A 13,731-nucleotide genomic window follows, 5' to 3' on the forward strand; every position below is an offset into this window, starting at 1 on the left:
TTGTATTGTTCTTTAGCCCTTTGAAGGTGAGAAACAGCTTCCTTAAAGGCTTGGGTGATTGTAGAATGCAGGTAGTCTACTGCTGGTGTTTCAAGATCTTGGAGGGGATCCAACTCCGAGGTTCGAGGGTGACTGCCGTACAAAAGAAAAAACGGGGTTTTCCCAGTTCCGGAATGGACAGAGTTATTGTAGGCATATTCGGCTATCCAAAGGATGTCTTTCCAAGTTTTTTCAGTTTGTTGCAGCATGCAGCGTAAATACTGTTCCAGAGTTTGATTGGTCCTCTTGGTTTGTCCGTCGGTCTGAGGGTGGTGACTGGTCGATAGTCTCACATCAATTTGAGCCGACCGACAGCAACTTCGCCAAAAATGAGAAATAAATTGACTACCTCGATCCGAAATTAGAACCGAAGGAAAACCGTGCAGTCGGACGATGTTTTCGAGAAATTCTCGGGCCAGAGTTGCTGCTGTTGGCAATCCTTTGAGCGGAATGAAATGCGCCATCTCGGAGAATAAGTCCACGATTACTAGAATCGTATTGTATCCGGAGCATGGAGGTAGATCGGTGATGAAGTCCATAGAAAGCGTATGCCAAGGGCGAGGTGGGATGTCAATAGGGCGTAAGAGGCCTGCTGGTCTTTCCTTTTGACTCTTGTTTTGGGCGCATACTCCACAGGACATTATAAAGTCTCTGATATCTTTTTTCCAAGACGGCCACCAGAAGTAGCGCTTGATCTTTTCTGAAGTCTTGGCTATACTGGGATGTCCTTCCATTAAAGAATCGTGATAACAAGAGATTACTTCTTTCTGTAAATCTGTGCTGGGTAGGTATAATCGTTCTTGGAAATACAATAAGTTGTCCTTTACTGCAAAGTCCTTTCCTTGCAGATGCCAATTCTGTATGTCTGCTGGAGTTACAAGTTGCCTGGCTTTATCCTTAACTTCCTCTATGGATTGTGTGGCGATTACACCCAGCATTCTTTGTTCGGGAATGATTGGTACAGGTTTAGGGTTGATCAAGTGTTCTTCCACTCCCATCCGAGAAAGGGCATCAGCTTTACCGTTTTTTGTACCAGGTCGATAGGTAATTATGAAGTCAAACTCGGCAAAGAATAATGCCCAACGGAGTTGTCTAGAGGATTGGGCTTTTGCGGTTTTCAAATATTGCAGGTTTCGGTGATCCGTAATCACAGTAACGGTGTGTCGGGCCCCCAGCAGATAATGCCGCCAAGCCTTAAAGGCAGACTTGATAGCCAGAAGTTCCTTGTCAGTAATCGTGTAATTGATTTCAGGAGGCGAGAATTTGCGGGACCAAAATGCCACGGGATGCAACTGATTGGTTACCGGGTCCTTTTGTGATAGAACTGCCCCCATGGCAAGGCTTGAAGCATCAGTTTCCACGATGTAGGGGAGTTCGGGGCGAGGGTGTTTTAAGATTGGTGCAGAGATAAATTTAGTCTTCAAATCCTGGAAAGCTTGTTCCGCCTCGGTAGACCATTCAAAACGTTTGTTTTTCTTTAACAAGGCAGTGATGGGCTGGACTATTCGAGAGAATTCGGGGATAAACCTGCGGTAAAAGTTAGCGAAGCCTAACATGCTTTGCACACCTTTTACGGAGGATGGTGATGGCCATTTGAGAACTGCATCGACCTTCTTTGAATCCATACCCACTCCGCCAGGTGATAATATGAATCCCAAGAATTCAACTTCAGTCACGTTGAAAACGCATTTTTCCAACTTAGCGAAAAGTTTGTGTTGACGCAATCTTTCGAGGACCATTTTCACGTGTTTCCGATGTTCAGATTCCGATGAAGAATAAACGAGGATGTCGTCAATGTAAACAACAACACACACATCTATGAGCTCTCTGAGGACATCGTTCATAAAATATTGAAAGGCGGCCGGGGCATTGCAAAGTCCGAAGGGCATGACCTGATATTCAAATAGCCCATACTTGGTGCGGAAGGCCGTCTTCCATTCATCGCCCTCTTTTACTCGTACCAAGTGGTAAGCTCCTCTAAGATCCAGCTTTGTATATATGCATGCTTTTCTGACTTGGTCCAGGAGTTCAGGGATCAAAGGTAACGGATATCTATTCTTAACGGTGATCTGGTTCAGGGAGCGATAATCTATACAAGTTCTAAGGTCTCCTTCCTTTTTTGGAACGAAGAACAAAGCTGAAGAAGCAGGGGAAATGGAATAAACCCATTTGCCAGGTATTGATCCAGGTATTGTCGAAGGTGAAGGTTCTCAGGCTCGGTGAGGGCATAAATTCTACTACAAGGAGGAGTAGATCCAGGTATCAGGTCTATCTGGCAGTCATAAGACCTATGAGGAGGTAGAAAGTTAGCCTGATCCTTCCGGAAAACATCTTGGTATTCTAGGTATTCGGGAGGTAGCTGGGGAGTCTCTGAATTAATTGCTGCCAGTGCAACACCAGGTGGAGGGTGACAAGTAGAGACACATTCTGGAAACTGGACCGTTCTTGCTCGCCAATCGATCAGAGGATTGTGTTTCTCTAACCAAGGTATTCCTAGAATAATTTGAAACTGAGGGGCCTTGATCACATCGAACACGATCTTCTCATGGTGTCCATCTTGACTTATTAGCGTCACTTCTTGAGTGGTATGCGTTACTGGCCCGGAGGCTATCTCCGTACCATCCACCGTAGTAATGACGTCCTTTACAGCCTTGGGACAAAGAGTTACATTCATCCTCAAAACCATTTCATGATCCACATAATTGCCGATGGCACCGCTGTCGACGTAAGCTTCAATTGCATGTAATCGATCCGGATTATCAGGGCTAATGAGGACCATAGATATCACGAAATGCGAGGTCACGGAACTGGTTTTCACGCTCGGCAAGAGGACCACTATTCTTGTCGGGCGAGGTCGTTTCCCTGCTCAGAGTTTGTAACTTTGGTAACTGCAGCTCCTACTGCCTTCTTAGCAGGTTTCACCGGACAGTCTCGAAGAAAGTGCCCTGAGTTTCCGCAATAGAGGCATAATTGCAACTGTTTTCTCCTTTCCCGCTCCTTTTGTGTTAGAGGACCTTTCAGACCCCCTATTTGCATGGGTTCCCCGGAGTCTACTCCTTTGGAAGGAGTTGGCGGTTTGGAAAATACTCGAGCATCAAACTTGGAACGATCGGCCTTCCTGTTCTGCAGTCTGTGATCTATTTGAACAACTAAGTCTATATAGTCCGAACAATCTTGTGGGGGATTCACTACTCGGGCTAACACATCTTTGAGCTCTCCACGTAGACCTCTATAAAACAGCGTAATCCTTTTGTCCTCAGGCCATTGAGTTTCCACTATCAGTCTGTTGAAAGACGCAATATAAGCCAAAAGGTCTTGATTACCTTGTCGCAACGAAAGAAGCTCATTGTCCAAGGCCTGCCCCTGTGAATGTCTTGCGAACAGTTTTTCCATACTGAGCTGAAAAGCTTGAAAATCATGGAGGACCAGATCATCTTGATTTACTAGAGGGATCGACCAGTCTGCCGCATTGCCACTAAGGTACGAAAGCACGAAAGCTACTTTAGCTTGATCAGTTGGAAAGGCTGCTGGCCGGCATAACAAATGCAACCGGCACTGATTGATAAATACTGCAAACCTCTTTGGGTCACCAGAAAATCGTTCGGGCGGAGCAAGAGGTACATTCCCAGGTAGGTTGATCTGCACTGGATTCATAGAGGATGTAGAAGGAAGATTTCCCCCAGATGCGGGTAACAGGGTCTGTCCGGCTTGTGACTGTAGCAATTGTCTAGCGAGATCATCTGTTCGCTCCTTGGAAATAATCAGTTCCCTTCTTAGAGCGTTCGTTTCCTGACGGGCTGCATGCACTTCTGCCCTTAGTTCCCCAAGTAACTGGGTTAGTTGGTCGGTATCCGAGGTTTCCATAGCGCCTAGACGGGAGTTTTGTGGTAGGCTTTGCGTTCTGTAACGCTCACCTGATTCCCGTAGAGGCGCCGTTCTTGACTGGGCGTATACCGTATCTTCAAAGGTGATGTGTAACACACGGCTGGCTCTTTGGGCTGGACCTCTGTGCACTGTATGTTTGACTCGAAGGGTAAGATGTCTGCAGATAGAAAATATGGGATTAATGAACTGGGTTATTGAATGTCTCTCTCTTCTTCCCTTTCTCTTCTCCTGTAGAACCCCGAAGGTTAACGCTCTCACCTTAGGTAAGTGAACGCCGTGCTCTCCATCTGCCTCGGGGCAGGGTGCTGTAACCAGTTTCTTCACTGGATAAGGGGAGCAGGCCTCTTGACTTCAGAGGACTGCTGTCCGTCGTTTACTGCACGAACGGTAAGTTTCGAGTAATTCTAATGTCTTTAAAGTCTTTAGTAATGATGTCTCTTGTTTTGCAGGGTTCCGGCGATGGTGGATGACGGGCTGAAGTGAGTTGAAGATGGAGCCCGTGTGATGAATAGAAGCGCCTGGAAGCACGTAAGTAAGCGCTTGTTGCCTGCTTCACGATGCGCTCTAACTGTCTTTTTATTTTGCAGGTACAAGTTCGGAGCGGCTGCAGGGTGCCGGAATACCCACTGGGTTAGATGTGGAAAGGAGTAATGGCACGTGAGTATTAAAGTTCCCCAATGTCTTTAAACGCACCTTGTTTTGTCTTTCAGATGCGGGATGCAGCGACGAAGGCCTCCGGAGCGTGCGAAGAGTTGGTAAGCTTTTGTCTTTCAGATGCCGAAATGCAGTGTGAAGACCTCCGGGGCGCACGAAGAGTAGGTAAGCCTTTGTCTTTCAGAATGCAGCGCGAGGCGTTGGTGACAGCCGATGGCCCAGGTAAGTGAAGAGCTGTCACTGAAGACCGTAATGCTAACCTGTTCTTTCTTGTCTTTATAGGTGTTGCTGAAGACTGGATTCAGGATGGTAAGCCTTTTTCCTTAGGCCCAGGATCAGATGCAGAAGACACGATGAGCGTTCTGCTGCAGAGGATGCAGAATAACGCAAAGCAAGATTCATCCATCGGGTGTGGTTTAAATAGCCTCCTGTAGTGCTTAGGTGTCTCCTTCCACAGCCACGCCTAGGTAAGAAAAGAGTTCCTGCTTTCCAGAAGAGTTCCAGTGTTCTGAACCTAGGGAGTGGCTCCTGCCCCACCCAACAGGAAAAGTAGTTCCAAACAGAAGAGGATCAGAGGCTCAACTGGCAGGCAAGTAAGCAGCATGGTCTGCTGCAGGTAAGTCCACCCAAGCATTATGAGCCCGGCGCTTCCAGCGCTGGGACTGGGCATATTTATGAACCTGGTGCCACTGGGTCCAAAAGGTCCCAATTGGGACTGGTTGGCACTCGGAACCTGGGTTATGAATCTGCTTCCAAGGGAGTTGGGAAAACCCTGACCTTTTGGAAGCAGAGATCATGACAGTATGGTCCATAGGAAATTTTTCTAAAATCGAGCGACTTAGGCTTAAAAACACATGGCCGACCCATAGAGACAATAACATTTTTTGATCGAACCATTCCTTTAAGCGTGTTATAAATAGCCAATTATTATTCCCTTAGGGTGGAGTCGGCTGTAATTTAGATTTGACTTCACCAGGGATTCGGTCGTTATGACGTTTAGTAGCCTAGCTCACCAATATGGTAGCCATTTGGATACTAAGCCATTTTGTATGTCTTTCTCCCGGCCATTTTGTTTTGAGCCATCCCTTTGATTGTGTGGACCACGAGGCAAGCCTAAAATGGCCACTGTGTTGATGACCAGCTTTGCAACCTTTAAAGTGGTTTAAACTGGGTTAGCCTGTATTCTTGCGACAGAGCTACCAATAAACAACCTGCGTGTATTGACTTAAGTGTTTGACAGTTTTTGTGGCCCGCCTGATTTAGTTGGCAGTCATGTGTGTAAATGGAGGGCCGGCCTCAATTAGCTCCTATAGAGTTTGCTTATTTAGAGGAGACATTCCACGAATCAAGCTTCTTACCTGGATGGCTGGAGGATTTTCATGCAGGCGAGCTGCTGCATTTGAGGACCTGGTTTGGCCATGCCTCGATTTCTTTGTCCATGCCCTGTTTTTTTAAGGTGGCTGGAATTCCTTCCTGGGCTTTTCCTCGTTCTCTCCAAGTACTCCATGCTGTCTGGCTTGTATCACCATGCGCCAGTTTTCAGGCCATTGCTGTGCTGCCTCACTTCAAAATCTCGAAGAGTCTCGTGGTAGGTTGACTCCCTTGCCTGGACAAGTGATGAGTTGCCACTACTCCGTTTGAGCTCCGTCATGGACCCTACTGGGTCTCCTCCATCCATTGCCCCCATCTTGAGATCATTCTCTGTTGACTGACTGCCCTGTCCTGCCCCTTAAATTGACCTGATCAATTTGGTTGATTCCTTCATCTTCTGGTGCCCTTGCTGTTGCTGCTTTTATCTAGTGGATCGTTCTCATGGGAACAGATATACATCTTTTCATCCATTTGTGTTGTTGCTGGTCTGGCCTTCAAGTCCCTGGTTACCGGATACTTGTCCCAGCCCTGTTAAAGAAGCTTTGTACTTGGGTTTGTCTTCTGTTTCGGAGCATAGTCCTTAGTGACTGGAACCATAAGTACTTGTCCCGGGGTTATGATGTATTACTTAGAATCATTGTTGGGATCTCCTGAGTATTGGGTTGTTGCTGGCAGGGTCTTGTACTGGAAAACAAAAGGTGATACCTGGAAGGTTTAGAATTAATCTTAACCTCTGGCATTTCTATGGGAACCCCTCCTCCCCAGACCATCGTTCTTCGCCTGACAAGCCATTACAAAAGGGGAAAGACCATATGCAAATCAGGCTTGGACCCACCCCAAAAAGGGCAGTCCAGCCCAAACTGCTTGGTCACCTCCTTTCTGCACGAGACCACAAGCATCCACAAACATTTTTCTGCTTCGTTGGGTCTTATCAGTGAGGAATAGCTTTGTTCTTTAGGCCAGCAGGCATGGGACCCACGTCTGGGCAAACCTGTCCCACTTGGGGTGACTACAGCAAAACAAGTGGTGATGGCTGGAAGGTCTTATACTGGAGCTCTTCAAGGTGTCTCCTCTGGTGTTCCTGAGGTTGGATGCTTTCTTGACCATACTCGAGGAGTGGAACAATTACTGACATGGGCTGCTTATAGTTCCTGTCCTGTTATTTCCTATGTGGAAACATTTACAAATGCTCCCCCAGAAGTGACTAAAAAGGGTTGTTACCTGTCCCTTGACATAGTTTGTGGGTCCCTTGTGTTTTATATCCAAGACTGGCTTTTTAGATGGTGCCTGTGATTTATTAGGAACTTCAGTTTAAAGTGATACATTAGTGCATGCATCCCAAAGAAATGTATGAGGATACACTGTATAACTGTGGTGTGCACCTTCTAAGGGTGCAGAAGGAGAGAGACGACACAGACGGCATTTCTGTTTGGGCTAAAGACTTTTATTTGTGTCAAGAATGAAAGTAAAAGGGGTTATGGAAAGCCCCAACTATCCTTAACCACTAAGAGGGTTTGCCCTAACCTAAAACTATGCATGGTCCAAAGTTCAAACTAACGAGTCCACTGTTTCGTCTAACATATCTCTGTCCCTTGCACTTAATACAAAAGGTGCGTAGCGTTTTGTCTTCGTTAGCTGACAGTTTCAGTGTTGAACAGGTTACAGTGTTCCAACAAATGTTCCAAAAATGCAAGTTCTTCCTGGCTCCTCATCACGGGAAGAAAATGTTTTAGGATGTCAACGAAGTTCCCAAAATAACTTCACAAAGAGTGTGACCTTGTGGACCCTCGGGGTTATCCCTTCACCCTGGTGTATTCCAGCAGCAGCTCCACAAGGGGCTGTATTCTTACTTGTTTGTATGTGTGTATAATATATATATATTTTTTTATATATATACACACACACACACACACACACACACACACGTTTCCCTTCCCCCAGTGTATCCCTCTGCATCATTCTCAGTCTTTATAACTCCCACATCACTTTCTCCTGGGTTGGGGCTCTTGCCCTAGGTTTCTCTTTCTCAGTTTGTTCAATTCCGGTAGCCCAGGCCTTCCTCGGACAGTTCTGGGTCCCAGACCCTGGGTTTCACCTGTCCCAGTCTTCCCCGGGGAGGTATCCTTGGTCCCAGGCTTTCCCTGTGTAATGGTGAGTCCCAGACCCTTGGTGGCAGTATCCTGGCCGGCTTCTTTTACTCCCAGGTTTCCCTGGGTAATGGTGAGTCCCAGACCCTTGTTGGCTGCACTCCGACCGGCCTTCTCTTTTGTTTCAGCCGCCTCAGGCTCAGTGGACGGATGCTTCTGTCTCTGCAGTAGGAAGCGGCACTCTTCCACGCAGTCCAGCCGGTCTCTACATTGTGGGTGTCCCGCCGACTGCAGTACACTAAGGGACTACGCCACCACTTGTTGCAGGCATCTCTGGTCAGCAACACCCTTGTAAATCCTAGTTGATATTTAAACTAGTCCACCTTTCTCCTTCATTTTATCAATAGGAGCTTTGAGCACCCACACTTTAAAAATATGCTTCTTTCTCCGTTATATTCTTCTTGACTACATGTCAAAATACAGCAGTTCCAGTCTCCTGCAGGATCGACCTAACATTCAAAATAATTTGCCAGGCCTAATTCCTCAATGAGACTAGTTCAGATCTGTATCATTAAAGCATTTGGAACGGGGGCCGTTAGCAAGAACCCACTCTTCCTGGTGAACCTTTCCCATTCCTCGGTTATCTGCCCCGTACACCTTTGGCTATATATTTGTATACGATTACTCAATCCGTTTTCTTCTGTAATCATTTCCTCCTGTATATAATTATCATATACTGTTCTGTTAACTGTGTGCCACCGAATGTAAACCTTATTTGCCTGAACAGTGTCTTCCACTCTGCCTAAAGCTAGGTGAATTAAGCATATTGCCTCATTTAACGACCACTCTATTGGTGAAAACAACTTAGGTGTGGCTATTGCACAGGGGATCAGTGAACAAACAAAACAAACATGGGTCACTCGATTTCTCTTTCCTGTTAGGACTGATTTTATGTACTCTGGCCTGGTGGACAGATGTATAGAAGGCCAACCTATGTTGTGAAAGGGACAACTCTGGAGAGCTGTAACCAAGCCAGTTCAAGGTAGCAGTGACGAGGGTCTAGGCTAAGTCTCAAGAGGTGGTGAGCTTGTAAAGTGTCCACAATGAGTACACACAATGGGAATCACTGATTACGCTTGGACAGTATGTATAAAAATAGTTATTTATTTATGGCAATATCACTATGAGCAATGACTACGGTAAGGTAAAAATATCACGCAACACTAATAATAGATTACATATACAGTCACTGGTTGAGGGCATAATACAAATCAACCCCTGTAAACGAAAGTACCAATTTAGATTATGCACCAGAGGTCCAGCATAGGTCAACAGAGAGTTAAACCTAACTTCAAAAGTCATTCCCCAAGTTGTCTGGGGCCTTATCCCAAAGGTTCAGGAAAGTTCTGACAAAGTTTGTGAAGCTGGAAAAAATGAAGACTAGGGTCTCTGGGGTCCAGTGAACAGTTCCAAGGGTTAGAGGACAATGTATTCTGACTAATAAGTGTCCCCAATGTTTGGAATGCTTGTGCCAGCAAGCTATGGTAAAACCAAAGTATATTAACATTTTTGTAAAAGTTAGGAAAACAGAAGAAGAACTGTAACTTACCCTCCGTACTCTGGTTCTTCCCCAGATTTGCAGGTCAATGGAAGAGGGTCCGAGGTTGCATTTCCTACCGTCAGTCACAGTCCTTGATTCGCCGGGGTTGCAGGTTCGAGCTGATCTCCTGTTGGTGTCTTCCGCTGGTGCAAGGACTCTTGGATCAAGAATGCAGCAAAACCTGATGCAGGAGCCCTCTCAGGACTGGACTCGGGTCAGGTAAGGTGTTTCAGACGGTGGCCACCGCAGCACAGTGACGCCAATGGCCGTACTTGTTGCGGTCAGACTTTCCCTCCTTTCTCGGGTCTCCTTGCAGCTAGAACTCTGAAAATTTGCTGAGGTAAGTCGTGTATGACAAGCTGAGAATCTCCCAAGTTCCAGATCGCAACTCGGAACAGTGACATCGGCAGCATGGTAGCCCAAACTCTGAGCTAGTCAGCCACAGGACGGTCTTACGGGACACTTCTGAAAAATCTTCTTTGCAGGGTACCGAGCAAACATCAGTAATGCATGTTCCCTCCACTCCAAGGGTCGTAGCTCCCTCGCAGGACTGCTGACGATCGCAAGCAAGACGGGGCTCCACCAGGACAGCAGCAGAAGTTGGTCGCCAGGTCTCCTTCAGTCGGTCTCCGGTCTCTTCACGGGTCTCACAGCTGGACGGGAGTCTTGGTTCCTTCAGGTTACTCCAGGATCTCTGAAGAATGAGTGCAGAGGTCCTCTTCTTATCCTAAAAGCCAGGTAAGAGCCGAAAATCCCACTAGCTAATATCGAAACTAGCCCACACACCCCAGCAGTGGTCCAATCGGGACCACTGGTGGGAACACTCATGCATACCACTCAGACACACTGAAATCGGTTTGTTGATTGGGACTGGACGGACGCGGCCCAAATATATATCTCCCTGTCTCCCTGTCTCTCTCTCTCCCCCCCCCCACACCAAGACTTCTTTAACGTGTCACACATTTTGGCCAGCATTTGCTTTAGGAGACAATTCATCCTCTCCATCATCCTGTTGGCCTTTGGGTGATAAACTGAGCACCATTTATGTTTAACAAAAGGCACATTTCTTTGATCATGTCATTAAAGAAGTGGGTCCCGTTATCGGACCTGAGGATGCCACAAATCCTCCCGCCCCCATTGGAGAAATGCTTTGCATACCAAAAATCTGGATGCACATTTGGCATCAGGGCTGACGCAGGGACCCACCTCAATCCATCATGAATAAGGACAAACCACAACAATACGGTAACAATAGTTACTGCACCTGTTAACCATGTTGACATACTCAATGGGTAGATGCCAAAAGCGTCCTGAGGGGTGGGGTAAGGTTGCTTTGCGAAGGGTACGACTATTATATTTCTGACAGGTAATGCCGTTTGTTATAAAATCTGCAACAAGCTCTTGGAGGTTGAGAATAACCCGTCCTGTTGTAATTCTGCAGCAATGTGTCCTGGACCTGTGTGCTGGGAAGTGCAATTGTTCAAGGGCAATGATAAGGAGTGCTTGGGGCATAACTGGCTTCCCTGAAATATTTTGTCGCCAAATAAGGTAAGTAGGAGAAAGAGAGCACCCTCTCTTTATCCATAAATCATTTTCCTTGTGAGGGCACTTGCTCTTTTAATTCAATAAGCTAGGTCAGGGGAAGGGTGTTGTAGGGAGCAGAAGTTTCTACTAGTTATACCATGAATTCAGTAGCTTTTATGTTAACAGGGTCTGCTTAATATGCTGCCTCCGTGGTTGCTATATCTGAAGAGTCTTTTTGTTTTTGATGGGTCATCTAAATAGGCGGCTTCTTTTGCTGCTAAATCTGTTGCATGGTTGCCATAAGAAATTGGGTCTGTTATTTGTCTGAACTGCATGTTTTACTACTGCAGGGAGCCCTAGTGCATCTATTAACCTCAAGAGTAGTGCTGCATGGGTGTAAAATCTGATTTTCTAAACCATCTCCTCTGCCTTCTGGAGAGGCCAGAGTGCACCGTGGATGTAACGTATGCTGAATCCGATGCTGCTATGAGGGCCCCAAGCTCTCCCCCTTGCGTTGAATAGTGTAAGGGCAATTGCACTAGTGCAACCACCCACTATTCCCCTGTAACCACCGCTGTCCCTGTGTGCCTGACTCCCGTGCTCTGATCAGTAGTTGATGACGCATCAATGAAGAACACGACTCCTAAAAGTGATCCTTTCTAAAGCAGGCACTCTCATCTGAGGTGTCCTCCTATGCCGTGTAAATGTGTACTGTGTCATGTGCATGTGCCTGAACTGGATATGCAATAAATGTAGCTGGATTAACGACATGGCACCTCACAATGTGGATCGAGGGATTTGACAGAATTACCTTGTACCCCGATGGTCATTGAGTTGTGAGAGTGGAGTTTGATTTCTCTAGGATTGCAAAGTGCATGTTCCAAGTAAAGGGTGTCTGGGCACCCCACAGTAATGGTAGATGTTTTCTGTATTACAGAAGCAGCTGCTGCAGGGGCCTGCTTGCATGGGAAATGTCCCTGCATCACTGGGTTCAGAAGACCACTGAAATAAGCTAGAGGCTTATGTCACATTGAAGTTTTCTGTGTGAGGACAGGTGTCATCACCTGACCATTGGAGTGTTAACAAAAAATAATTGTTTTTTTATAATCTGGTGTGGCCAGAACTGGGGCACTACAGATCGTTTTATTAAGATCCTGAAATGATTCGATCATCTGATCTGTCCAGATAATGTGTTCTTTTGCTTTCTCTGCTTCTTTTCGCCCTTGCAGTAGGGCTTTAGTGTATGATGAATAGTCAAATATCCATGCTCGACACTTGTTATATAGAACTAAAAATGGTTGCCTGTGGTTGGCTGTGGTATGTTGTGTACTGCTTTGGACCTTTTCTGGTGTTCTTTTCCTGCCTGCTGATATTCTCTGTCCCAGGTAGACAATCCCTTGCTGGCAATACTGCACTTTACCCTTATCTACTCTGTACCCCTTGTCAGCCATTAGGGCTAGGCATGTTACCAAGTCATTTCTACATTGCTCTTCTGTCGTACTGCAGACCAAAAGGTTGTCTACATACTGAATCACTGTGCTTTGTGTTTGCAAGTTACAGAGGTCCATTTGTAATGTCCTGTTAAAAATGCTGGGGACTCGGAGTCCCTTGAGGCAAATGAGTATGTTGGAATCCTTGTCCTCTATAGGTGAGTGCTGTGACGTACTGACTTTATGGATGTAATGGGTGTGAGAAAAAAAAATCACTCTTGAGGTTGATTACAGTAAACCATGTTGCTGCTTTGAGGATGTTAGGCAAAATGGTGGCGGGGTTGGGGACCACTGGGAATTCTGCCTCTACGTTGTTGTTCACAGGGTGCAAGTCCTGCGCCATCCGCCAAGAGGACCCTTTCACTTTTTTCACAAGTTAAATAGCCGTGTTATATGGGGTCTCTGATGGTTGACTTATGCCCTGCTGCCATAAAGTCTATAAGGTCAAAAAAATGCCTTGCTCGGTTTCTTTTTACCTGGTGTATTGTTTTGCTCGGGGTAAAAATGCTCCTTGTTTCAGTGTGATTCGAATCACCCCTATGCTTTTTAGCAAGCCTACATAATGTGGACAATTGGTCCACAATTTACTGGGCAACCTGTCTAAATCCTCCTGTATGTGTGGCAGCATTCTGTTGATGAGGAGGAGAGTGTGCTGTACTTCTGTGTTTTACTACAACCTGGCAGGCTATGGACATTTCAAATATTTACCCCGCTTCTTCTGTGTCCTCGAACAGCTCTTCGTCGGACACATTCCTCAATCTATGTGTTGGATCAATGCATAAAACGAGCGCCATTCGCGATCCCCCTCGTCTAAACCAGACAGGATTACCATGTCTTTCTTGTTGATCACTGCCTCCAAATATATTTTGACAATGGTGCCTGGCGTCCAGTCCTTCTGAACCGCAGGTCTAAATGGAAACTCCCCTGGTGCATGCAAAATCTTGTCCTTAATTCCTGGCACCCATCCCAATACAACTGTTTACCCCTGTGAGTAACCTGAGGGTATTCTCGCAGTATGAGCTCGAGAATCCTTTATTCAGGTGGCCAGGTCACTGCCATCGCTGTTGGATCCAGTTATCGT

General features: G+C 46.3%; 1 protein-coding gene across 3 annotated transcripts in view; it reads left to right on the forward strand.

Moving 5' to 3' along the window:
- The window catches only part of HACL1 (2-hydroxyacyl-CoA lyase 1), a 370,092-nt gene that overhangs the window by 19,045 nt on the left and 337,316 nt on the right, over window positions 1-13,731 (forward strand). Inside the window, exon 2 of one of the 3 annotated variants that reach the window (XM_069648912.1) lies at window positions 12,098-12,204. The exons of the other annotated variants lie outside the window; for them this stretch is intronic. The gene's annotated coding sequence lies outside the window, so the exon portion shown is untranslated. The remainder of the gene's footprint in view (window positions 1-12,097; window positions 12,205-13,731) is intronic. 3 annotated transcript variants of the gene reach the window in all.

Source organism: Ambystoma mexicanum, chromosome 2q (assembly GCF_040938575.1).
Source record: "Ambystoma mexicanum isolate Mex_15411 chromosome 2q, UKY_AmexF1_1, whole genome shotgun sequence".
NCBI classification, from domain to species: domain Eukaryota; kingdom Metazoa; phylum Chordata; class Amphibia; order Caudata; family Ambystomatidae; genus Ambystoma; species Ambystoma mexicanum.